The following is a 27,210-nucleotide window of genomic DNA, read 5'->3' as shown; positions in this document are numbered from 1 at the left end:
AAAGCTCCGAGGGGGAGTATCAGAAAAATCAATTGCATCTGTGTCTTTAAGGTACAGATGCAATTTATAGGCAGAGTAGTACAGCACATATCCTTTTGTCTGCGCCGCTTTGTGGGCTTTGTGGGCGCTTTGTGCCAGGAGAAGGACAACAGAAGCAGCAACTTGGGAGCACATGGACTGAAGGAGTGTATTAGTTGTATTCAGGGGTGCACCTAGCCTTTCTGCTGCCTGAGGCGAGCTATAGAAAGACGCCCCCCCCCCACACACACACACTCCATATATGTAATATATCAAGGAGCGTCAGGACCAGACCCAATCATATTGGGTTAATATGAAAATAAAGCAATGCAAAATACATAAAGTGTGCCACCGTTCACACAGCAAGTTACCACAAAGAACAAAATACATAAAACGATCCGCCATATAATATAAAATCAATACAGCGTGCCACCATATATCATAAAATACATCCGGCGTCCTTCATGTAATATATAATACATACAGCGTGCCGCCATATACTACATACAGTGTGCACCATATACCACATAATACATACAGCGTGCCGCCATATACCATATAATACATACAGCGTGCCGCCATATACCATATAATACATACTGTGCCGCCATATACCATATAATACATACAGCGTGCGCCATATACCATATAATACATACAGCGTGCCGCCATATACTACATACAGTGTGCACCATATACCACATAATACATACAGCGTGCCGCCATATACCATATAATACATACAGCGTGCCGCCATATACCATATAATACATACACTGTGCCGCCATATACCATATAATACATACAGCGTGCGCCATATACCATATAATACATACAGCGTGCCGCCATATACCATATAATACATACAGCGTGCCCCCATATACCATATAATACATACACTGTGCCGCCATATACCATATAATACATACAGCGTGCCGCCATATACCATATAATACATACAGCGTGCCCCCATATACCATATAATACATACACTGTGCCGCCATATACCATATAATACATACACTGTGCCGCCATATACCATATAATACATACAGCGTGCGCCATATACCATATAATACATACAGCGTGCCCCCATATACCATATAATACATACAGCGTGCCGCCATATACCATATAATACATACACTGTGCCGCCATATACCATATAATACATACAGCGTGCGCCATATACCATATAATACATACAGCGTGCCGCCATATACCATATAATACATACAGCGTGCCCCCATATACCATATAATACATACACTGTGCCGCCATATACCATATAATACATACAGCGTGCCGCCATATACCATATAATACATACAGCGTGCCCCCATATACCATATAATACATACACTGTGCCGCCATATACCATATAATACATACAGCGTGCCGCCATATACCATATAATACATACAGCGTGCCGCCATATACTACATACAGTGTGCACCATATACCACATAATACATACAGCGTGCCGCCATATACCATATAATACATACAGTGTGCCGCCATATACTACATACAGTGTGCACCATATACCACATAATACATACAGCGTGCCGCCATATACCATATAATACATACAGCGTGCCGCCATATACCATAAAATACATACAGCGTGCCGCCATATACCATATAATACATACAGCGTGCCCCCATATACCATATAATACATACACTGTGCCGCCATATACCATATAATACATACACTGTGCCGCCATATACCATATAATACATACACTGTGCCGCCATATACCATATAATACATACAGCGTGCCGCCATATACCATATAATACATACACTGTGCCGCCATATACCATATAATACATACAGCGTGCCGCCATATACCATATAATACATACAGTGTGCTGCCATATACCATATAATACATACAGCGTGCCGCCATATACCATATAATACATACAGTGTGCTGCCATATACCATATTATACATACACTGTGCTGCCATATACCATATAATACATACAGCGTGCCCCCATATACCATATAATACATACAGCGTGCCCCCATATACCATATAATACATACACCATGCCGCCATATACCATATAATACATACACTGTGCCACCATATACCGTATAATACATACAGCGTGCCGCCATATACCATATAATACATACAGCGTGCCCCCATATACCATATATTATATACAGTGTTCCGCCATGCAATATAGATACATTCCGTGTACCACCATGTAAAATATACTATATGGCGGTATATGTAGATATACACACACAGTCATACAGCATGTACACATATATACAGCAAATATGCAGCATATACACTCATATAGCATGCATAAACACACACACTCGCTACACACATACAGTATACACTTATATACAGTCATACAGTATACATACACACACACTCACCATACAGTATATACAGATGAATATAAACATATATATATATACCCACACATCTTACTATAAAATAGATACATACTTACGTGGACGGCGGGCGAGTGGGAAAGGTGGGCCGCAGATAGGTGAGGCGGACGGGAGAGGTGGGTCAGGTGGCTGGGAGTGGCGGGCCGCGGACGGGAGAGGCGGGCCGGGTGGCTGCAAAGGGCGGGCCGACTGGCTGGGAGAGGCAGGTCGCGGACGGGAGAGGCGGGCTGCGGACGGGAGAGGCGGGCCACGTGGCTGCGAGAGGCGGGCCGCGGACGGGAGAGGCGGGCCAGGTGGCTGCGAGCGGCGGGCCGCGGACGGGAGGGGCGGGCCCCGGACGGGAGAGGCGGGGCGGGTGGCTGCGAGAGGCGGGCCGCGCGGACAGGAGAGGTGGGCCGCGGATAGGAGAGGCAGGCCGCGAGGACAGGAGAAGCGGGCCGAGGGGCCTGGAGTGGCGGTTCGGGAGGCGGCTGCAGGAGGGGCGGCCAGAACGTTCACAGCCGAGCTGCGGTGAGTGACCTACCTGATGCCGCCCCTCCATCCACCAGGAGGCGCTGCCGCCTGAGGCGAGTTTCTCAACTCGCCTCATGGTAGGTGCGCCCCTGGTTGTATTGTATTGTGGTTGGCGAGAGGGAGATCTTTATATGACAGTGATGGGGCTGTATACAATGAAGCTGAGGGGGTATTTTATATGGGGTTAAGGGGGCTGTATATGATCAAATCTATTCATTGGGTAGGTAAGAAGGCTGTTTATAATGGGGAATTAAATATGGGGTTATGGGGGACTGTATACAATAAATGAGTGGATCAAAATATCAGGGCTAGATACCAATTAATTTTGGGAGGCTCTACATAATAAAACTGGGGGGGTCTGTAAATCAGGGCCAGATACTAATTTAACTTTGAAATTGTGCAACGTTAAATTTATGATTTCATTGCTGATCTTTCCTTTCTTTATACTGAACAATGATCCTTACAATTGCCCAGAAATTAATGAACTGTGATAAATGGAAATTGGTCTGTAATGATTCAGGGAATTGGCCCAGTAGAGACTGCGGTAACAGAGATTTGTGGAGATGGGTGGTAAAGTCCTACCCATCTGGATGCTAATAATAGCACATCTTATGAGCTTCCTTTCAGTCTTAAACACTATGCTGACCTGCTCAGCAGCTATATACAGCCTGCTTAGGCTGCTACCACCTCCTGTGTCCAAAGCGCTGGGCAATACAAAACCTGATCCAGCCTAACAGGGAGGTAGAATAGACTGCCCCACTACCAGGGGTACCTGCCAATACCCTTTTGTCAGGTCAAGGGTCGAGAAGAACCTAGCCTGTCACTTTCAGACTCCTCGCTCACTTCTAGGTCTAACATCCGCCTGACTTCTTCTGATATTGCCTGTTTGCACGCTTCAGGGATCCGGTAGAGTTTTAGGTGTACCCGGAAGCGGATTCAGTTATGATGTCATGCTTTGTGACTGGAGTACGACCCGGTAGGTTGGAGAACACATCAATGTTCCAAAGAACAAACTCTTTTGCTTCCTGAATCTGGGCCTCCTAGATCCGTACTACAGGCACCTCCTCTGTAACGTTCTTGGGGTCACTTGCATTTTCTACTCTCACTGCTATCAGGGTTTAATGGCTTTAGGAGGTTCATGTGGTATATATGTTCGGGTTTCCTTCTCCCTGGCTTACATACCTTGTAGTTAATCATCCCCACTTTCTCCATGACCTCATATGGAACCTGCCCTTTTGCCAAGGAACTTCTCTATATGGTGGGCACAAGAACTAACATCCTGTTGCCTGGGTTAAAGCTCCTGAGTCTGACTGATCTATTGTAGACCCTACACTGGGCCTCTTGTGCCCTCGCCATGTGTTCCTTTACAAGGGGCATCGCTGCCGCTATGCAGTCCTGCATAAGGAAGACGTGTTTAATCATGCTGCATGGGGGTCATTTCTTGTTCCTAGGTCTCCTTTGCTACATCCAAGAGCCCACATGGGGAACAGCCATTTAACAGCTCAAAGAGTGAGAAACCTGTGGATGGAAAACATCACATAGGGCAAGAAACAGTCCCAGTCCTTACCATCTTTGCTGACCACCCTCTTTAGCATCCCTTTCAAAGTCTTGTTGAACCTCTTGACCAGGCCATCTGTCTGGGGATGATACACAGAGGTGCGGAGCTATTCAACCTGAAGTAATTTATACATCTCCTTCATTACTTTGGACATGAATGGGGTCTTCTGGTCAGTCAAGATTTCCTTGTGGGAGAAAACATGGAATAACTCCCTAGCAATGTTTTTGGAGGAGGTGTTTCTTAACAGAATCGCCTCTGGATACCACGTAGCATAGTATAGGATAACAAGGTTGTACTGGTGCCCCCTAGTGGCCCCCTACGGGGCCAGCCAAACCATTGCAAACCCATTTCACAGCCAGCATCCAATATGGGCGTGACTTCTGTTACAACAAAAAACAAAAAGAAGGGGGAGCCCAGTTCGATAGTATATCACTACAACTCTCAACCAATATCTGATCTACAACCCAAAAGAGAGCCGAAAAAAGCCATCAAAAAATAAAATTCATAATATATTTTATTAGAATGATAATACACAAAATGCAAAATACCACATAATAGGGAAAGAAAAAGGGGGAAACAAATAGCCCCTGATGGAAATTGGGGCAACCATGGAAAACATAAGTGCCGTACAGAAACCCCAGAACCTAAAGGTAAGTAAATAGTAATACAGACTAAAAGGTCTGATATATAGTGAATAATGCAGACGGGAATGTAAACAGAAGAGTATATCCTCAATTCAGTCCTATGTGAAGTGGGGACCGGAGGTACCTTCCGGCTCCCACTGTACACAAAATAAATTAGTGCTTACCCGTAAGCATGGTGATAGGTTCAATGAGGGATCCTAGGAGGCCAATGAACTACACCCCAGCGCAGGTTTCGCTGATGCTTCGTCAGGAGGTGAAGTGTGTGTATAGCGTCACCTGTTTTATACTCACCATCGGCCGTCCAGCTTGAAGACACGCTCATCATGTGATGCGACCGTCACATGGGGCCATGCACCGGAAACGCGTCACCACGACATGCCCACCCAAATCACATGATCGGAGGGGCGTTGTCATGGAGACGCGCCCAAAGTGCGCACCTCCACACGCACGATCGCGGTGCACGAGTGCGTCAACTGGACGCCGCGGACAAGCATAACCAGGTGATTACTGAAATAGTACGGGTATCTGATTCCCCCTCGGAACCCCACCCAGCCTGACCTGTTTCCCCTTTTCTGCAGTAGCAGCTTGTGTGTTACAGTGTTTGCAGCTGGACAGACACATCCTCCACATTAAGGCCTCACATAATAAGAAAACCTAGGGGAAACATATCGCCCATCCACCATTGACCAGTTCAGTGTTTCCCATGATAAATTCATGTGTCATGACCTGTAAGTTTTAAAAATAGCCCTGCATCTCAGATGCAGTTTTTCTGCACTAGTCTTACTATCTTCTTAACAACTTCCACAGCTGAGAACTGACAGATCCATTTTTTCTCTGAGACCAGGATTGAGTGTGAGTTGAACAGAGTGAGGTGATTATTCGTCACCTGACATAGCTCAAAGTCTGTAGTATACGCTTAACTTGATGCTGCTGGGCCCTAAAGCTAAATCTAACTATGTTCTAGTTATAGGTCTGGACCTTTGTAAGGGAAAGAGACATCTTGAGTACAAGAGTAAAGATAGCCTACAAGGAATGCTACTTTCCTGAGAATAAAACACTACTTTCCTGAGAACAAAATGTTTTATTCAAATTCTACTTATAATAAGACAAAAATGCTTCTGAGCATGTACATGGAAAATCCAGCAGTGTCTTGTAGTGTCAGGGACAGAGCATGCGTGTGTCAGGTGTGAGTGATGCATGGACACACCTGTCAATGGCTGGAGCAGGATCCAGGAACTCCTCATATACCTGCTCCTCAGTTTACTCTGGGGCTGTTTTTACTGTTCTCTTAATACTCCATCTTCCCAATTGTGGTATTGCTTTGTTTGCTTGCTTCAGTCTATCTTTTTATCTGTCTCTATTCATTTGTCATCTCTTCAGAGCACTCACTGCAAGTAGGCAGGGCAGGGTCAGCTACAGGTTTCAGTAGACCCCTGGGTGAAAGAGCCTCAGTTGGCCCATTTGCAGTGAACTTATGTGGCGGCATTAAAAATGCAGAAACTGAAACAGTCTCCTGTTTCCTAAAATATTCCCTGGTTTATCATGTTAAACAGCCCCCTTATTTTATATAAGCCCCTTCACCTCCTTTCGATTCATTAGATACATTTAATATGGACCCCTGCAGCACTTGCCCAGGTATGTCCAGTGCTATCGCCGGCCCTGAGGCAGGGACATGAGTTATGGGTTTTCTCCAGTCTTTACACTATCAATCTTTCTATCTTATTTATAGAAGAATGGCGTGGTCAAAATCTTGGTTTGAAAGGTGTATCCAAATTTTACAACAAAATTTAGTTCAGAATCTGGAATTCTGTCTGATCTCTTACCTGCACATGAACCCTATTAGATTCAATGGTGACCAAGATTTTAACTCTCAAAAATGGCTGTATAATGGGGATAGTAAGGGCTAGAGGGCTAAAAAATTATGGGGAAAACTGTATATCGTGTATAGACCAACTCTAATGACAATAGTTCAGTCAGCAATTGATCGGCTTCTGTACCTGTAGTCACTGAGTCGCATCAGCAGCAGCCTTATTTGTAGTCCTCGAGAAATATACCATTGTGACTTGTAGCTCTTATTGAAAAGGACCATGTTCAGACACAGTGGGGCACATTTACTTTCCTGGTCGACGGAGTTCATCTGAAGTGCATTGTCCAACGACAATGCACTCTGCCGCGATTCACAAGGATTGTGCGCCCGATATCCTGCATGTGTCGCTTCCCCGCTCAGGTCCGACAGAGTTCACCATATTCTTCCCTTTGTATGTAAGTGCATTAGATGCAACACAATTTGAATATTAAATCCTGCGCTCAGTCCGAATCAGTCGTCTGACGTCCAGTGTCTGACGTCCCGTAGCGTCTGAAGTCCCGCCCCCCAATTTCTGTTGCATGAAAGCCGACGCCCCTGCACCAAAATCCGATCTGTGTGACACAATCCCCTTCTAAATCCCCATCCCAGTGGCGCAAATCCCGAAAACCATAAACAGTCTGACATAAATGCGATCCACGGACCATTTGTTAATAAGCCCTAGTATCTATGAAATCTATAAAATGCATTGATAATATTCTAACTCCGTAGAACTGGTGTACGAGAAACCCCATACAGGCTGCTGACTTATGCTAAATGGGGTAAACTGAGAGCTTAACAATTGTTCCATTCTCTCCTGCCTCCAGGTGTAACGCATGATGTACTGTCCCCCTTTCTTTTTTATTTCCTGTCTAGAGCATCTTAAGACCTTCTTAAGAGACAAACTTTTTCTTAAGCACTTTAACAAATGTAAAAATCTACTTAAAAATAAAGCCTAAAATATGGCAAATATTTTATCCTCCACAATCTAATTTATTTACGCCCAGGTGTCTCCTGGCACCCCCTACAGAGCGTTCAGAAAACTTTGCACACAAGCGTGAGAATAGCTTCACCTGCTCTGAGAGCTATTCTCACGCATGCACAAGAATTACGGAGAGATGGTGACGTAACCGGCCCCCTGAACACTCCATAGATGGTGCCAGCAGGCAGCTGGGTGGCATAAATTAGATTGTGGGGGAGCCCGGCAGTTCCCTACAGAGTGCCGCATATACATCCCCACAGATGGCCGTCTGAATGAGCCCTAACAATTCCAATTCTCCAAATCAACACCTTTTCTCTATTTATTGCCATATTTTAATAAATATTGGTCATTTTTAAGATCAGAATGAATAAATATGTTGGCAAAAGTCTTGAAAAAAAATAGACACCATACATGTGCAAAATAATGAAAACATTATAAAAGTACAAAGACTTTTCTGCAAAGTTTTAGAATTTTTTAAGAAAGGTTGTAAAGACATGACAAAACTATATAAATTTGGGATCTCTGTGTTTGATTAAATGGGTTGGTTTTATTCAGACAAAAAAGGTGTCAAAGCAAAACCCAGCAGAATATGGCAAAACTGAATTTACTAGATATGTGTAAAAGAAAAACATATCTAACAACGGTGTGGAATGAAGTAGGTGCATGGTTGGTTTGAAGTCTTTTTGTTTGAGCTTGCAGCTTTCTGTGCATTGCTCTGCCCTCTGCTGCTAAACAAGGAAATAGCAAGCAAATCCATAAAATAATGAACTGTACATTGCAGATTTGTTTCAGACATTTCTTCAGTCATCACCCATCAAAAAAGGAGTGTCCGCAATTAACAATATTAAATAAACCATTTTATTAATAATTCATGTCAAAAACTACATAACAATAAATATTTCCATGTTTCCAGAAATCCAAGCATTGTGCCTCATCACTCAACCTAAGGACTGAAGATGTATATTTTACAGCATAAGGGCAGGCTCCAACCTGATATCCTGATATCCATGTAAACTGCTAGTGCATCTATCAGAGGAATATTACATAACCCACTGAACCTATCTAAACATGATTCATATTATTATCTAATGTCTTATCCATAAAGTACAGTCCCTATAGTGAAGCTGAGGCTCCCCAAAGTGCGATTCATGCACCCACGCTTCCTCAGGTGTCTTACAAATTTTTTTCAGTCATATCATCATTAGAGATGAGCGAGTATACTCGTCCGAGCTTGATGCTCGTTCGAGTATTAAGGTACTCGAAACGGCTTGTTGCTCGGACGAGTATTTCTCCTGCTCGAGATCGAGCATTTAATTAAAAAAACACAGTGAAGAACAATGAAGAATAGAATAAAAACAGTGAACACAGTGAACACAGGATCATTTAAGTGAAAAACACAGTGAAGAACACAGTGAAGAATAGATTACAGATGTTCTGCACATCTGCTTACTTGTCGGAAGATACGCGCGGAACGGCAGCAGGGAGACATCAAGCAGCACGGGGGAGACATCAAGCAGCAGGGAGACATCAAGCAGCACGGGGGAGACATCGGGCAACACGGGGGAGACATCGGGCAGCACGGGGGAGACATCAAGCAGCACGGGGAGACATCGGGCAGCACGGGGGAGACATCGGGCAGCACGGGGGAGACATCGGGCAGCACGGGGGAGACATCGGGCAGCACGGGGGAGACATCGGGCAGCACTGGGGAGACATCGGGCAGCACGGGGGAGACATCGGGCAGCACGGGGGAGACATCGGCCAGCACGGGGGAGACATCGTGCAGCACGGGGAGACATCGGGCAGCACGGGGAGACATCGGGCAGCACGGGGGAGACATCGGGCAGCACGGGGGAGACATCGGGCAGCACGGGGAGACTTCAGTGGAAGAAGAGGAGCTGATCCCGGGACAGCGTATCACCCCGACAAGTAAGCAGATGTGCCGAACATCTGTAATCTATTCTTCACTGTGTTTTTCACTGCGTTTTTCACTTAAATGATCCTGTGTTCACTGTTTTTATTCTATTCTTCACTGTTCTTTACATCTGCTAACTTGTCGGGAGATAATATACGCGCGGAACAGTGAAGAATAGATTGCAGATGTTTGCATACATCTGATCACTTATCAGAAGACATTCTTTTTCAATTAAATAACACATTTTATTCCTGAACCATGGTCCCTTTGAAAAATGCTCGGGTCTCCCATTGACTTCAATGGGGCTCGTTATTCGAGACGAGCACTCGAGCATCTGGAAAAGTTTGTCTCGAATAACGAACACCCGAGCATTTTAGTGCTCGCTCATCTCTAATCATCATATATGTAGCTCCAGGGGTTGTGAGCATATAGCAAATTGTGAAAAAAATTATGTTTGGCGCCCAAAAAGGTGTAAAATTTCTATTTTTATTATTTGATTAAAAATGTACAAATGCACAGTAAAAACACTTTAAAACGTATTATATATGTATATGTAGATCATATTTATTTTATGGGGCATATAGTTATGCAGTATAAAATAAACCCTAACCCACTCCGAATACAAGCTATTATCCAGTGCTATATGTACATGAGGTTGAAGTGTTCTGATTTTCTTGGGACTGTAACAATTTCTAAACTTGGTCTTAATTTTAAATTTTTTTCTTGCCATTATGTAAAAAAATAAAATAAAAAAATTAAATGAAATAAAAATTTAAAAAATAGCATAAATCGGAAAACAAAAACCAAATCCCAGTTAGATGGTACTGACAAAGCAGTAAAATTGACAGTGATTGTAACATGATATGCGATGTAAAACTGTAAAACATAAAACGACAATGTAATGTTTTCTGTTATTCTGATGCTGCAATAAAAAAGTTTAAAAAAAAATTAAAACATATATATTTTGGCCATAACCTTTTTTTAGTTTAATATTCTGTCATACAAAAAGTCCTAAAAGGATCTTTTATTGGTTCTGGTTTAGTTTCTGCTCCTGTGGTGGAGCCAGTACCAGTCACAATTAATCATCTCCTCGGTATTCAATATAACAACTTTAATAGAGGGGCATTGAGATGGGCTCATGGAAAGGTCCACTAACCTGCCACTAATAACGTTTAACCCTTATAAGTGAAGCAGTAACACAATGATGATTCAATTGCTTACTTATTAGGTGTGGTGGAATGGTTTAATGGTTCAGATCCACTAAATCGCCACTATAATGCAATACGGTATATATACATATATACACTCACTGGACACTTTATTAGGTACACCTGTCCAACTGCTCGTTAACACTTAATTTCTAAACAGCCAATCAGTGCATTTAGGCATGTAGACATGGTCAAGACAATCTCCTGCAGTTCAAACCGAGCATCAGTATGGGGAAGAAAGGTGATTTGAGTGCCTTTGAACGTGGCATGGTTGTTGGTGCCAGAAGGGCTGGTCTGAGTATTTCAGAAACTGCTGATCTACTGGGATTTTCACGCACAACCATCTCTAGGGTTTACTGAGAATGGTCCGAAAAAGAAAAAACATCCAGTGAGCGGCAGTTCTGTGGGTGGAAATGCCTTGTTGATGCCAGAGGTCAGAGGAGAATGGGCAGACAGGTTCGAGCTGATAAAAAAGGCAACAGTGACTCAAATCGCCACCCGTTACAGCCAAGGAAGGCAGAAGAGCATCTCTGAACGCACAGTACGTCGAACTTTGAGGCAGATGGGCTACAGCAGCAGAAGACCACACCGGGTGCCACTCCTTTCAGCTAAGAACAGGAAACTGAGGCTATAATTTGCAAAAGCTCATCGAAATTGGACAGTAGAAGATTGGAAAAACGTTGCCTGGTCTGATGAGTTTGGATTTCTGCTGCGACATTCGGATCGTAGGGTCAGAATTTGGCGTCAACAACATGAAAGCATGGATCCATCCTGCCTTGTGTCAACGGTTCAGGCTGGTGGTGGTGGTGTCATGGTGTGGGGAATATTTTCTTGGCACTCTTTGGGCCCCTTGGTACCAATTGAGCATCGTTGCAACGCCACAGCCTACATGAGTATTGTTGCTGACCATGTCCATCCCTTTATGACCACAATGTACCCAACATCTGATGGCTACTTTCAGCAGGATAATGCGCCATGTCATAAAGCTGGAATAATCTCAGACTGGTTTCTTGAACATGACAATGAGTTCACTGTACTCAAATGGCCTCCACAGTCACCAGATCTCAATCCAATAGAGCATCTTTGGGATGTGGTGGAACAGGAGATTCGCATCATGGATGTTCAGCCGACAAATCTGCGGCAACTGTGTGATGCCATCATGTCAATATGGACCAAAATCTCTGAGGAATGCTTCCAGCACCTTGTTGTATCTATGCCACAAAAAATTGAGGCAGTTCTGAAGGCAAAAGGGGGTCCAACCCGTTACTAGCATGGTGTACCTAATAAAGTGGCCGGTGAGTGTATATATATATATATATATATATATGTGTATATATATATATATATGCATAATCATAAAGTCATTAACTCGTTAGGAATCATTGCTTCCCACAATGCCTGATCTATCAAAATAGATATTTTTCACTCCAATGAACCCTGCAGCAACAAAAAAAGGTATTAAAACATTACAAAATCATATAAATTTGGTATTTTATTAAAGGTCATTTAGATTGCAAAGTGACAGCCATAAATACTAAGCTTTTAAGAAAATGGCACATAATTTTACTAGCTTCCCAATACATTGCATGAAATAATACAGGGAACCTATCATCATAAATTGGCGTAATAAACCAATAGCAGTATGTTGTCAAGCAGCTAAGCAGCTTCGAGATCATGTTTTTTTCATGACCTAGTGCGGTGACATCAATTTTGAAATGAGATGTAAATTGGTTTTATGAAGTCAAGGAGGTGGAAAATTTAACACTCAAGTTAAGCTCTTCCTGCCTTAGAACTCCTTCTTCTCTGTAATTGATGGTCCTGCATCCAGGAACATCATTTTCCAGATCTCCGGAAGTCTGGCACATGATATCAATCACAGGGGAGGAGGCGTTCAGAGGCAGGGAATGCTTGACTTCAATGTTAAACTCCTCGCCTTCCTGACTCTTTGTTACAACCAATTAATATAAATTGATATAAGTTTCCAACCCCCACCATTCCCGAGCAATCGGTAGCATTAGTTTTTGCACTTGATAATAAGGCTCACTGTGCCGATATCCTGGAGCAGAGAACTTGGCACCACTAATTTGTAGATGGTCTACATGTCATACTGGACTGATTGTTCAGAAATAGTAGGGACCAAAGAACACATTTCAACTGTCTAAGAAATAGTGAAATGACAACAATTAAAGGTGAGTTGGAAGTAGAGCATTTTCCAAACACATGCACTTTTTCAGATTTTATTCTAAGCACAATACTCAATAATAGAAGCTAAACAGTAGATTCTTACCAATTTTTTTAACTTAAAATAATTTATAATTATTTCATTATAATTATAACTTAATAATACCTAAAATAACTAATAGAGATATCAGAGTCTAATAAACAGTGTGTAGGCATTGAAATACATTGTTATATTTGATAGAAAAACCAAAAAGGGATTCAACTTTTTTTTTAAGTTTACCGCCTGGATGTAGGGCCCTACTGTCCAGTATGACTGTCTCCTGGGTCAAAATTATTGTTTACTATTGGTACTATATCTGATGTTCCATCTTATTATTTAACTATATCACAGAAAGGGGTAGTGTCATAGGACTAAATTTAAAAAAGAACTTTTATTAATACAAAATTAAACAATTCTAAAAAATGATGTGTTAAAAAGTAAGTCCAAAAAAGTCTAAAATTACTGGCAATAGTGTGATGATGTTCCCCTATGGCAGTGATGGTGAACCTATGGCACAGGTGCCAGAGGTGGCCCTCAGAGCCCTTTCTGTGGGCACTCAGGCCATCTGCCTAGGACAGTGTTCAACAAATAGAGCCAAATCCACAAAATATTCCTACCGCCCCAGGCAACTAAAGAGATGCTGCTCTCAGCGCTATTTTAAAGCGACAATTCATTGGCTTTTTGGAATTGCAAGAAAAGTGAGAAGGTTTTTTTGATTGAGTGAGAAGTGGATTTTGATTGTAGTTTGGGCAGTCGGTCTCTAAAAGGTTCCCCATCACTGCCCTATGGTGTCCCTGTTTGATCACCTGTGGGTGCCTGAGTGTTTAAAGGGGGTTGCTGCTTCTGGTGTAAAATGCTGGTCTCACTGCTTTTAGTATAAAACTTACAATCTCAACGCGTTTCTTCACCCTAGTAAATCTGGTGAATCATCAGGAGACTCCAAAGTACTTAGCTAGAGAATGCAGATTCCCGTCTGGCTATTAGAGACAGCTGCCCCGCTGCTTCTCCTCTTACCCTAATTATGCACTTTACCAGCCTTGTCCTGCCCAGCATAAGCCGAGAATACGTAATCACTGTGTTGTCCCTGACAGGCAGAAGTAATAAATCGCTGCACCATCCCCCAGCTGCTGTGTATGAGTCATCCAGCTCAGGTTTATTAGTCCTGTCTAGACAGTTCAGGAAACTCTGTCTAATGTGTTTAGGTATGGCAGTCAGCAGCACCCAGCTTTCCCAAGGTCCTACATTTTATCATTGTTTTTTTTGATAAAAAAACACTCAGTTCATGGATTAAACAAGATATGTTTCTGTATGAGTGTAGCTACATCACTCACAAGGTATGTTTGGTTCACAGTGCATAAAACGGTAGATTTCCTTTAATACCTAAAATAAGAATAACTTAAGAAAAAAATTTCTCATAATTTTTTTTATTATTATAACTTTTGGATACTCTACAGATAAATCAATCCCCAGAAAAAAAATCATTAACATTTATACTTTGTTTGTTCATTGACTTTCCTGAAAGCTATAAATTTAGTCACCAGTTGTTTCGTGTTGCCTTCTAGTGCAATAGAAATGAGACTTGGAAAGAAGGAAAGGCTGACACAAACTAGGATCTTAGATTATATATATATTCTATTATATAACCGAAATAATTTATGTCACATCATAAAATAATTGGACATTGCATCACCTCCTATATCATTTATACACTGCTCACCTAACAAATATATGAATAATAGAGATGAGCGAGTATACTCGTCCGAGCTTGATGCTAGCTTGAGTATTAGCGTTATTAGCGCTATTAGAGGAACACAGTGAAAACAGTGAACACAGTGAACACAGTATCATTTAAGTGAAGAACACAGTGAAGAACAAAGTGAAGAACACATTGCTGATGTTTCCGAACATCTGCTAACTTATCCAAAGACACGAGAGCCGAACAGTGTTCTTCACAATAGTATGTGAAGAACAATATGTGTGAAGAACACATTGCAGATGTTTCCATACATCTGCTAACTTATGAGACACATTTTATTGGAGAGCCTTGGTCCCCTTGAAAAATGCTCCAGTCTCCCATTGATTTCAATAGGGTTCGTTATTCGAAATGAGCACTCGAGCATCGGGAAAAGTTCGACTCGAGTAACGAGCACTCGAGCATTTTAGTGCTCGCTCATCTCTAATGAATAAGCATCTCAATAAATGTTTTTTTATAAGCAGCCCTTTAGTTTGTTTGTGTACTGCCCACCTTCAAATATGTTTTATCCTTGTATGTTGCACCTCTTTATTATAAGGGCTTCCCCAATCTACAGATAAATACCTGAAGTCCCATTTAAAATAATGGAGCACACGTGTAATACAAGTGCATCTATGCACCATATTAACTCCATTAGTTGGCCCTAAGTGGGGTCTGACCCGGGGTAAAGGCCACTTCACACTGCTCTATCATCTTGCCAATCGATACCGAGAGTTCATAACAATGCTTGTTATCAAAATAATAGTGATCATCCACCTCTTGATCAGCTGATATTGACAAGCTCATTGCAATGATTGTGTCTTTTGTGCCACAATGCAACCAAAAGTTCCAACATGATTTCTGCACATGCAGTATCAACAGTCCCTCCCCATGCACTTTACATACAACCTTAATTATTGTTGAAACTCTCTCACCTTTAAAACCTGATTATTTATTTAAAAAATCAGCTCCAAAGTTATATACAAATAGGCTCAAAAGAGTCACTTTTAAAGGTTGGAGTTGGATCTTGGGCTCTACAGCACCAAGAACCATGCTTATAATATTATATAAAAAAAATTAGAATTTACAATCAGATCAGTTTTGTGGTTCTATAAAAAAAAACTGGAGACATTTGAAACTAACCCAGCCCTCCAGACATGCCGGCAACAGAGCACGGCACAATTTTTGGGGAAAATCATTGCTCCCATTGATGTCATCAGGAAGTGACAAACCTCTCAAAAATGGAAGCTCTGTACATTTCCCTGGTGACTTTGCCAGCAGTATTTAAAGAGTTAACACCCGTATTGAGCTTGGGCTTGCTGCCCAGAGCAAGATCTGAAAACATGGCTGGCACCACCCTGGGGGGGGGGGGGGTGAAAAAATTACACTACTACAGACCCTGTTGGTGCTCTGTAGAACACCACAGACCAGTTTGCAAATGTTATAAACTTATTTTTCACAGAAATGCAACCATACAAAGTTATAAGGAAGGTACACACAGAAACGGGACGGAGGTAAGTAATAATCATTAACCATAAAGTAATCTCAAGATAGATGTCCTTTAAATGATGATATAATACTAACATAATCTCCTAGTTAGTTAGCCTGATACCTCAATGCATACAAATTCTCTTCTATAATTTTAGAAACGTAAGTGCATCCAATAAGATCAGCAATTGCTTAAAATAACCAAAGATTCTAGGATGATAGGATCTGAAGCTACAATAACAGGTAGTATAAGCTTCTAGCAGATCTGGTGCACAGGTTACAATACTTGTTTACTTTATAAGTCATATACTATTGAAACAAAATATGAATATTCAGTTCAATAACATCAAACATAACATTAAAACTGCCCAAAACAATGACAGTCAGAAGAATAACTCAGGATCTAAATTGACAAATATATTCTTACCTTTTGTTCAGATCTTGAGCTTAAGACGTTGTCCTTGCATTGGAATGTAATGTTTGTATTTTTTAAGGTATCGATGGTCCAAAGAATTTCTATATTGCAAGGTGTAATATTAAAGTGCATTGGCATGGTATTCTACATGAGTAACTATAGAAATAATTCCCATCACTTACAGTACATTCAGCTGGCCCATCAGTTTAATTACTGTGAAAAACATTAGATATAACACAAAAGAATGGCAAAGAATCAGAATGCAGAAACTATTCAACTTGCTGACTAACTTTGCTCTGTGTGTTATTTACCAAACTGCACAAAGAAAATGCTGTCCATTCAAAACACAATTCAAAACTCTTTTCACAGAAAGTGACTGAACAAATAGTCCCATGTCCTAAGCTATAGCTTCATCCCCTGTGAATGCTGCTGATAGCTTTGGGAATGGCACCGAGTGACACTATTACCAGTGACAGTACCGCACTTCTGTAAACAACTTAGAAATGGGCTCCAATCCATCGTTAGAACTTTACTTGAATTGATTTAACAAATTTATGACATTAAAACAGAACCTTGCCTACTGTGGGATAAATGTATGCAGTTTTGTCCTAACATTGTGTGTAATACTATCAGTTTATTGTATGAAGTATATAATAGTCATTGTACAATCTGATGAAGTTGACAAAGTCAAAAACAAAAGTCAAAAGACTATCGGACTCATTTACTAACAACAGTTCAAACTGTACTAAATGCAGCTTGCCTGTGTAGTGTGCAGAGGGCACCAGATTCAGGATTTCTGATGCACGTTGTTCATGAATCTGGCCCCCTCTGCACTACCCTGACAGAGTGCACCAACTTTTTTTAGTGCACCTTTAACATGAGACATTCTGCCAGACTTGTTACATCTGGCGCACAATCTGACTGAGCAATGGAACGCCCCCTAATTTATGTCGCTTCATGTCAAGTGTATCCGCGCCACAAAAGGGTCGAGTGCAGCACAGATGTGGAGCAGACTCTTCTTAAATACCTGTGCAGGCAGTTTGCACTAAAAAGAACTTCCAAAGTCCAACAGAAAACTGGCGCACAGCCTTTAGTAAATGTGCCCCTATGTGGCATATAGGCCTTGATAAAGTCCAGCACAAGGCCAAGAATTGTGACATTACCACAGGTAGACATGGAGTGGGCTGCGCTTGGCGAATTCGCTATAATCTGCTGCAGTTCCTGTTTCAACTAGAAAACCAAAAAAAGAATTGAAAATCCAGCTGGAGAGATGAGCTCTTATCTCTCCAGCGGGAGCACCCGCTTTTCTTCCTTTCCACCTGTGCTTCAGCGGTCATCGCAGCGCACCTTATCTCCATTTCTACTTATATCTGGCATGATGAAGGTCTAAATTTATAAGACCGAAACGTTGAAAAATAATAATTTTAGTTGGATTGCTATACTGTTTAATCTGGATTAAATAATTCTCCTCAATTTTTGACCTATAAGGAGTGCCGAGTTATCTTTATTCTACATATATGGTGTTGTAAACTACTTGTGCACCCATATACTCCAAAACATCGAGTGACGTGTATTTTTTCCAACTTAATCCGATAGAAAACTTATGGAGGGAACTGAAGCTCCAAGTTGTCAAGCGACAACCTCAAAATCTGAGTGATGTGTAGATGACCTGCAAAATGGAGTGGACCAAATTTTCTCATGTGCACAAACCTCATCATCAACTGAAAAAACCTGCTGCGCTGCCAACAAGGGTTTTACCGCCAAGTATTAAGTCCTGTTGCCAGAGGGATCAAATATTTATTTCTCACTGCAAAATTCTAATACATTTATAGAATTTATAAAATGGGATTTTCTGGATTTTATTTTTGATATTCTATTTCTCAATGTTAAAATTAACCTACCCTTAAACTTATAGACTGTTCATGTCTCCATCAGTGGGCAAACTTACAAAATCAGCCAGAGACCAAATAATTATTTCCTTCGCTGTAAGTAAGGGAAACTGAGATTGAAACATTGTCCCACAAAGTAAAAGTGATGTTATTTTATTGTACAGTCTATTGATATATACTATTGGTGAATATTGGCCAAAGACTTGTGCAATACAAAATAGTACATAGACTTTTTTACCACCAAGCTTACTTCAAAAGTTTTATCTCAATGTAACAGTGAAATGTAATGGGTGCAAAGTAGAACATGCAGGCCAGGGAAGTTGATATGTGCTTACTGGTAGAAGATATATGAGAGGGTCTGAAGGGATCCCAATACTTTCTTTGAGAACCCATCCATTATGGTTCTAAGTCATTCACCTGTTGTTGCTGTGTATTTCTAAGTCATTATAAAATACAATACAATGCAATTTTATTGGGAATTATTTTGTACATAGTGTTCCAGCAATTGTTACACAGTTAGAGACAGGCTTAACCAAAGGCATAACTCCCGATACAGCTGCTATGGGGCCCAGAAGGTGCAGGGACCCGTGGCTCCCAGGTCTGCGTGTTCCCAAAATCCAATTCCTACTGACCCCGTCCCCTTCCACTCCACAGTGGTATTCTCCTCAGTGGTATTTTTATTTTTCTTACTATTATTTCAGGCCCGGAACCCCATGTACACTGAACCTGTCCCGAACCCTGTATACCATCAGCCTGTCCAAAACCCTGTGTACCCTAAAACTGTCCAGAACCCTGTGAACCCTGAACCAGACTGCTTTCTTGTGTGACGGATGGTAATACATTCTGGTTTCCTGTTACCTGACCCTTTATCCTGCCAGATCTGGAACCCTGTGTACCTCCAGCCTGAGCTAGAACCCTGTGTACTCCCAGGCTGAGCCAGAACCCTGTGTGCTCCCAGTCTGAGCCGGAACCCAGGTACCCCAGCCTGCACAGAGCCCTGTTTATCCTGAACCTGTTCTAAACCCTGTGTACCCTGAACCTGTCCAGAATCCTATGTACCCAATCCTTGGTTCTGTCTGTGTTCCTGTGATTGTCCTTGAAAGGCTTGAAAGGTAGGTGACAGGGCTTGTAGGTGAAGCTTTGGTCTGCCCCCCCTTCTTTACCGTGACATTGTGTTTGTCCAAATAAGAATCTGTGTTCTAATTTTGTATTATAACATACACAATGGAGATATATACCGTTTTACAATAGAAAAATGGTGTTATTTAATAAATTCTTCTTGATCAAAAACATCTAGAAATTCATTAACTCTTTTGCCACCGATCGTGACATCAGTGGATCGCAGGCTGCTATGAACATGGAGGGGGGGCATTAACTAGCAGGCGGTGGAGCCAAGAGGTGCGCTCGGTTGATGCAGAAAGGAGAGCCTCCGGCTCATTTGAATATTTTTAAAAAGTCTTTCTAAAAATAAACGGCTGTTTCAGGAGATGCCAAAACCGAGGTTATCCACTGACAGAAGTAAAAAACAAGTGGGTGACATTACCCACAATAGTGATACACCCTTAGCCTGTCAACCTTGTTCATAATGGGGACATTACAAAAATTCACTTTCATGGTATTGACGTGGTCCCTCGACCACTAAGAGGAGGTAATTGGGACAAGATGGTCCACCTAAGCTGAACTTTATGCTGGACACTGTGGCCCTTAAAGGTTTGAATGAGACTCTAAACTATGCATCCTTTCTATGAAGAATCTTGGTAGACACCTTAATGAATAATCTCTTGTCTAACTGATGTGTATATAAATCATGAGGGTTAATTTCTAACTTTTTCTTTTATGTGAAATGCGTTCCTTTCATCACTTCTTTCAGCCAGAGTGTGTCCCCACCAAGTTTTTATATATATGAGTGCACCTAAGTTCTTTATACCAGCTAAAAAATGGAATATTTGACCAAAATATACCTCCAGAAATGGACTTGATCGGCAAAGAGAATTGCTAACTTCACTGCCCGTTATCAGCCCAACCACTATTCTCGATTGTTAAGCGATTGGAGACTGTAACTATACAAGGAGGAATTGTTTCCCCGTCCCTGCTAAAATACTTACCCTATCACAGACGAGGGGCGGGCAGACCTTGGCAGATGTAGATGATGCTGGAGGTGTGGGAATGTTCTCCCCACGCCTCCAGTCTCTGACTCCTCCCACCGCGTGACTTGGTTAGCCCTAGCCAATTAGAGCAAATCCTGGGTGTGCTGTTGGAGGGCTATGATCAACTTTATTTGGCGCATGCGCAATGGATCTGGAGCCTACGCCGTTTTGTTACAGACAGGCCACTGCCCGTTTTTGACCACTAGCTGTTGGGCTAATGCTTACCTAGGTTCAGTAGGCAAAAATATTCAAAAACTTAATTATGTATTCCCCTGATGAGTGCATATACCCATGCACGACACGCGTAGGGATAGATTTAAGACCATATCCTTCATCCTTAGGGCATAATAACCACAAGCAGGGACAGTTGTGGCACCGTCCTTGTAAGGGCTGAGAGCTAGGAAAAAGTTATAATAGGGAACTATAGGTGTTCTCTGAGCTGGATTTCTATTCCTGGAATGCCCATTTGAAGACAGGTGAGATCAAACCTTTTCTTCATTATTATGCATGTGGTTATTTGTACTGACTATACTAGTCCCTGTATTGGGCTTGAAGTGATACAAGGCAACACGTGATTTAGTGTTTTGTGTTTTTTGTCCCTTCACACTAGGCTTTTGTGACAATTGAGTCATTTTGTAGTATCGTATTCATTAGATGTGATTATTGGCTTTACTAGCATATTAATTAATTGTTATGTTTTAATTCAATGAGGCATTTTGCTATTATCTTAGTTTGGGACATCTATCGTCAGTAAAAAGATGAATATGTTTCAATAATTAGAAAAAAAACCATCTTGGTCATTGTCCAAATATTTATAGAGACCTAACTGTATATTCTTACTTTAAAAAAAAAATTGTATCATTTTTTTTACAGACCATTTTTTATTACCCTTTTATAGACCCTTTTTTTATTACAGAAACTTCAAACAAACCACTTTTGTAGAATTGAAAACACAAGTTTATGCAGAAGGTTGTTCAAAATACAACTTGACCAGTAGGTGGAGACAAACTTACACAATATGAGAAAAAGCTAACTATTATTTTGAATAGATACTTTTAACACTTTATTTATCCAGACAGAAATTTTAAAAAATGTACACATAGTTTGGAGAATAAACCAACAGAAGCAGGGTTTGGAGAATAAACCAGATATTGAGGGTTTATAAGAAATCCCTTAAAAATAGAATTTTTTCCCCAACCAATTCTTACAGGACATATTGATGAATTGTTTTTTTTTATGCATTTAACTAGATTTCTTAAAATAATTCATAATCTGTTAAGTCTGATTACTAGACTTAAAGGGGTTGACCACTATTACAAAACTTTGTTAGGGTAAGTTCAAAAAACCCTAATAGTGTAACCCATATTGCCAGGTTTGTGTAAAACTGCTAGCACCAGTTGGTCAATTGACTCACCAGCAGCAGGACTCAGAACTTCCTGTGATGTCCTATGTCCTGCTGCCTTTCAGTGGATAGAGTGGGATTTGCAACCCCTCTGTCATGACCGCATCCACAGCAGTGGTTGGAGGGGCGTTCCTAACAGTTTTACACAAACTTTAACAGGGTAAGTACTATATGAGTGACCCTTTAGGGTCTTGTACTTAGCCTAGTAAAGTTGTTTAATAGTGGCCAACCCCTTTACCAAGGTTATTTCATTTACATTTTCACCTATATGCAAGTTTCCAAGGTATCAACTCCATGTCCTACTCTACAGCTAATGCCTGAGATTTCAGGTACAGGTTGAGAGAGTTTTTTTTTCTAGGTGCTTAATGCAATTGTCGATTCCATTTTGTAGAGTGTACAGTGTTGCCAAAATACAATTGATACATGGTCAATTGAAACAGACACCAAATGTATTCAACATGGCTGAATTTTCTACCATGCTGAGAAAGCTCAGAAAGAAAAACATAATTATTTTCACTTACCAATTTTAAAGATTTGCAGATGAATGTCACACGATATTCAAATTGGATTCAAAGTATTATTCCTTTGAGAAAAAAATTTCTGGGAAGTGGCAAAAATAACATGTTATGTGTTATACAGACACGTGAAGAGTAACTCAAAACACTGATGAATTTTTTTGAAGTTGTAAATACAACATGGGTTGGGAACAAATTTGCTGCTTTATAAAGTTTCAAACCTCAGTTGACCTCAGGGTTGTTTGAATGTACTTCCAATTTTTATATTTACAAATATTTATATATAGATCAAAGCAACATTTCCATAAAGGGAGTCTACCTTATCTCCAATAAGCCCACAACTATACCAAGATTATGCAGGACACTTCCTTCTAGACATATCTTTCCTGTTTCCTAGTTTCTTTGTATGTTTATGTAAATGAGTCTATTCAAGCACCAGATTTATGGCCATCTGTTTTCTTCATTTTATTCCTTCTTTCTATTGAACAGTTGTGAAAAGAGGTTGTGCTGGGTGGCCCTGAGAGTTGTAGGAAGCACAAACCATGTGCATCAGCAGTTGCAGCCACACCCCTGGTGCACTGATGTGGCTTAAAATTACTAGAATGACAAATATACTAAAATGTTTAACGCCCCACAACAATTTTGGCCCACCCTGCCTTTTAAAGCGAATCTGTCATGCTTCAAAAAGTGTAAGGTAGAAGCCCTGGAGATCTGCGTAATAATTTCTTTTTTTGTTTAACCACTTGCTTACTGCTGTACAATTATATATGTCATACATCAGTAAGGGCTGCATGCACAGGGTTCACAGGCTGATCCCTCCACATACGCAGGGGGGGGGGTGTCAGCTGTATTACACAGGATCGGTCTGTGTGTTCCGTCATTTATGTTCTTTTTATTATGTCTCACAGTGAGGTTTCTGTTGCCTAGACTATGCTTATACACCAGCCACACACTTGTAACACGTGACCGAACACCCTTGTTACTATAGTTATGTATACAATACCATCGCATGTCATGTGTTTCATTACAATTACACGCCCACCTCTCCCCCCAACTTCCGTTGGTGTTCTCTCATGATAAAAAGGTTGCTCAGATTTTATGAAAAATAAGGTATGGTTAAGGACACATACTAAATTTTGTTCGAAACGTGTCACCTTTTTCTCTTTTGTTTGTAATGATGTAATTTTTTAACCTTTATGGATCGAAATAAAAAAAAAATTTCACTTCGTTAATTTTCTTTTTTGCCAGTGCGAATTTTATCTTCATATATTTTTTCATCTTACACAGGATCGGTTCTGACAGAGATTGCAGCAGATAACTTGTTAGGTGCCATGGTCAAAGCCAACCAGAGCACGCGCCATCTTGGATATCCGATCGGAACCCACTCCCCCCCTTGACGAGATCGTAGGGCACCAAGTACGCTATGGGGCCTGAAATAATAGGAAAAAATCTCTACAGTGTTTAAAAAAATCTGAAAATTCAAATCACCCTACTTTCCCTAGAGCACATGCAAAAATAAAATAAGTAAACCCACAAACAAGGCGGGTATTACCGCTTCCCAAAATGTACAATATGTCAAAACATTATAGCGATTAGCGACGGTGATCCTTGTAACAGAAAATAGCGTCCAAATGTCCAAATCGCCACTTTGTTTCTTAATTTGCAACATTTAAAAATTTCAATAAAAATTCATCAAAAGGTCATATAGTCCCCAAAGGGGTAACAATGAAAACTTCAATTTGTCCCTCAAAAATAGCACCTGACACAGCTCCATATACTGTACCCTGAAAAAGTTATTTCTGTCAGAATATGGCAAAACTAAGATTTCTTTTGTACAAAAGATTAAATTTTTTTAAGTATTTAAACATAATAAAAGCGATATAAATTTTGTATCTGTGTGATATTACTGACACAGTGAATAAAGATGAGGTGGACCGCAATGGAAAGTATGAATAACAAAGCCCACAGTAATGTGGCACAACTGTGTTTTTGTGACAATTCTACCACATTTGGAAGTGTTTTCATGCTTCCCTCTACAATGAACAAAATATACAATGGTGCCAATAGAACAATAGTACAATTTGCCTCACAGATAATAAGCCCCTATATGTCTCTGAAAACTGAAAAAAAGATGTGGCTTGTGGAACAAGTTTAGTAAAAAATGGAAATGCAAAATTGACCACTAAGGAAATGATTCAATTTAAATTTGGTGTATTGATTTATGGTGCTAAAGAGCTCAGAACTGAAGTCAAGCTCTCCCCACCTCAGAAAGACCAATTATTAATAATTAAAATCATGCACCAGACTTATGTAAAGCTCGTTAAGATGTGCCTGAATGATGGACAAACGAAGGGGCAATCTGGGAAGAAAAGAGAACTTGACTTCGGTGCTGAGCTCTCTGCTTCTGTGACTAATACATCTATTTTACACCTCGTGTGATATTATTAGAGATGAGCGAGCACTAAAATGCTCGAGTGCTTGTTACTCGAGGCAAACTTTTCCTGATGCTCGAGTGCTCGTCTTGAATAACGAACCCCATTGAAGTCAATGGGAGACTCGAGCATTTTTCAAAGGGACCATGGTTCGGGAATAAAATGTGATATTTAATTGAAAAAAAATGTCTTCTGATAAGTTAGCAGATGTATGCAAACATCTGCAATCTATTCTTCACTGTTCTGCGTGTATATTATCTCCCGACAGTGAACACAGTGAACACAGGATCATTTAAGTGAAAAACACAGTGAAGAATAGATTGCAGATGTTCGGCACATCTGCTTACTTGTCGGGATCCGTGCTGCTGCTCCCCGGTGTCTCCGTGCTGCCCCTCCCCGAGTGTCTCCGTGCTGCCCCTCGTCGAGTGTCTCCGTGCTGCCCCTCCCCGAGTGTCTCTGTGCTGCCCCGATGTATCCGTGCTGCCCCAGCCCCGATGTATCCGCGCTGCCCCAGCCCCGATGTATCCGTGCTGCCCCAGCCCCGATGTATCCGTGCTTCCCCAGCCCCGATGTCTCCGTGCTGCCCCAGCCCCGATGTCTCCGTTCTGCCCATTCCCCCAATGTCTCCATTCTGCCCGTTCCCCCGATGTCTCCGTTCTGCCCGTTCCCCCGATGTATCCGTGCTGCCCCAGCCCCGATGTATCCGCGCTGCCCCAGCCCCGATGTAGCCGCGCTGCCCCAGCTCCAATGTTTCCACGCTGCCCCAGCCCCGATGTATCCGTGCTGCCCCAGCCCCGATGTATCCGTGCTGCCCCAGCCCCGATGTCTCCGTTCTGCCCGTTCCCCCGATGTCCCCGTGTTCTTCAATGTGTTCTTCACACATATATAGTGTTCTTCACACATATATAGTGTTCTTCACATACTATTTTGTTCCGCGCGCATCTTCCGCCAAGTAGCAGATGTGCCGAACATCGTCCGACCAACGAGCCGTTTCGAGTACCTTAATACTCGAACGAGCATCAAGCTCGGACGAGTATACTCGCTCATCTCTAGATATTATCTATTGTCAGTATGGTGGTGTTTTTTTAATTAACTAAAGGTGTCATCATCTATTCCAACCCTGTCTATCTTATGAAAACCAATAATTGGACTGGTACCACCCATATTCTGCACTACTTACTGCAAGAAACATCAAACCATTTACAAGAGCACTTAGTGTAAACCTGTGATGTAAATGAGGGGGCTGCTGAATAAATATACCCCACATAATCATCAATAGTCAGACCATTATCAGGCCTCATGATATTTTTAGAATAGAATTTTATTTATGTAAGTGGTACCTAGTGATATGTTTTTTATAATAATTAAAAATACCAAATTGTATGTTTAACATTAAATCCTAGATTTAAACATATGTTCTTTTTATTGATATCCTTCCTTTATTACTGCATTTCTTGGAAGGTATATAATGTTCTGATTACTGCAAACAAACATTATTTTGGTGAAATTTTTTAAAAAAATTGCAAAATAGGCATTTTTTTATGCAATGGCATTTTTTTGTATGGGTTAAATATTTGGTTTCAAGTCTCCACATGCCTATAAGGTTGGCATACTCTCCATAAGGAGAACTCTTACTTCCTGACCAAAGTCAATAGCCTTTCACTCGTTTCCTACACGGTACTGAAGGGAACCAATTCGACAGTTGGGAATATGTTCCTTTGGGAATAGAGATATTGTTTTTGGCTTAATCCCACATCTTGTTCTTCTTGTAAGTTATGATTGGTGTTAAAGGGGCTGTCTTTCAAGTTAGCAAAAAGAGGCGTGGCTTTCCTTGTTGGAAAACATATTTGCATATTTCCCAGAT

This window comes from Engystomops pustulosus, chromosome 5 (assembly GCF_040894005.1).
Source record: "Engystomops pustulosus chromosome 5, aEngPut4.maternal, whole genome shotgun sequence".
Lineage (NCBI taxonomy): Eukaryota > Metazoa > Chordata > Amphibia > Anura > Leptodactylidae > Engystomops > Engystomops pustulosus.
This window is presented reverse-complemented; position numbering follows the sequence as displayed.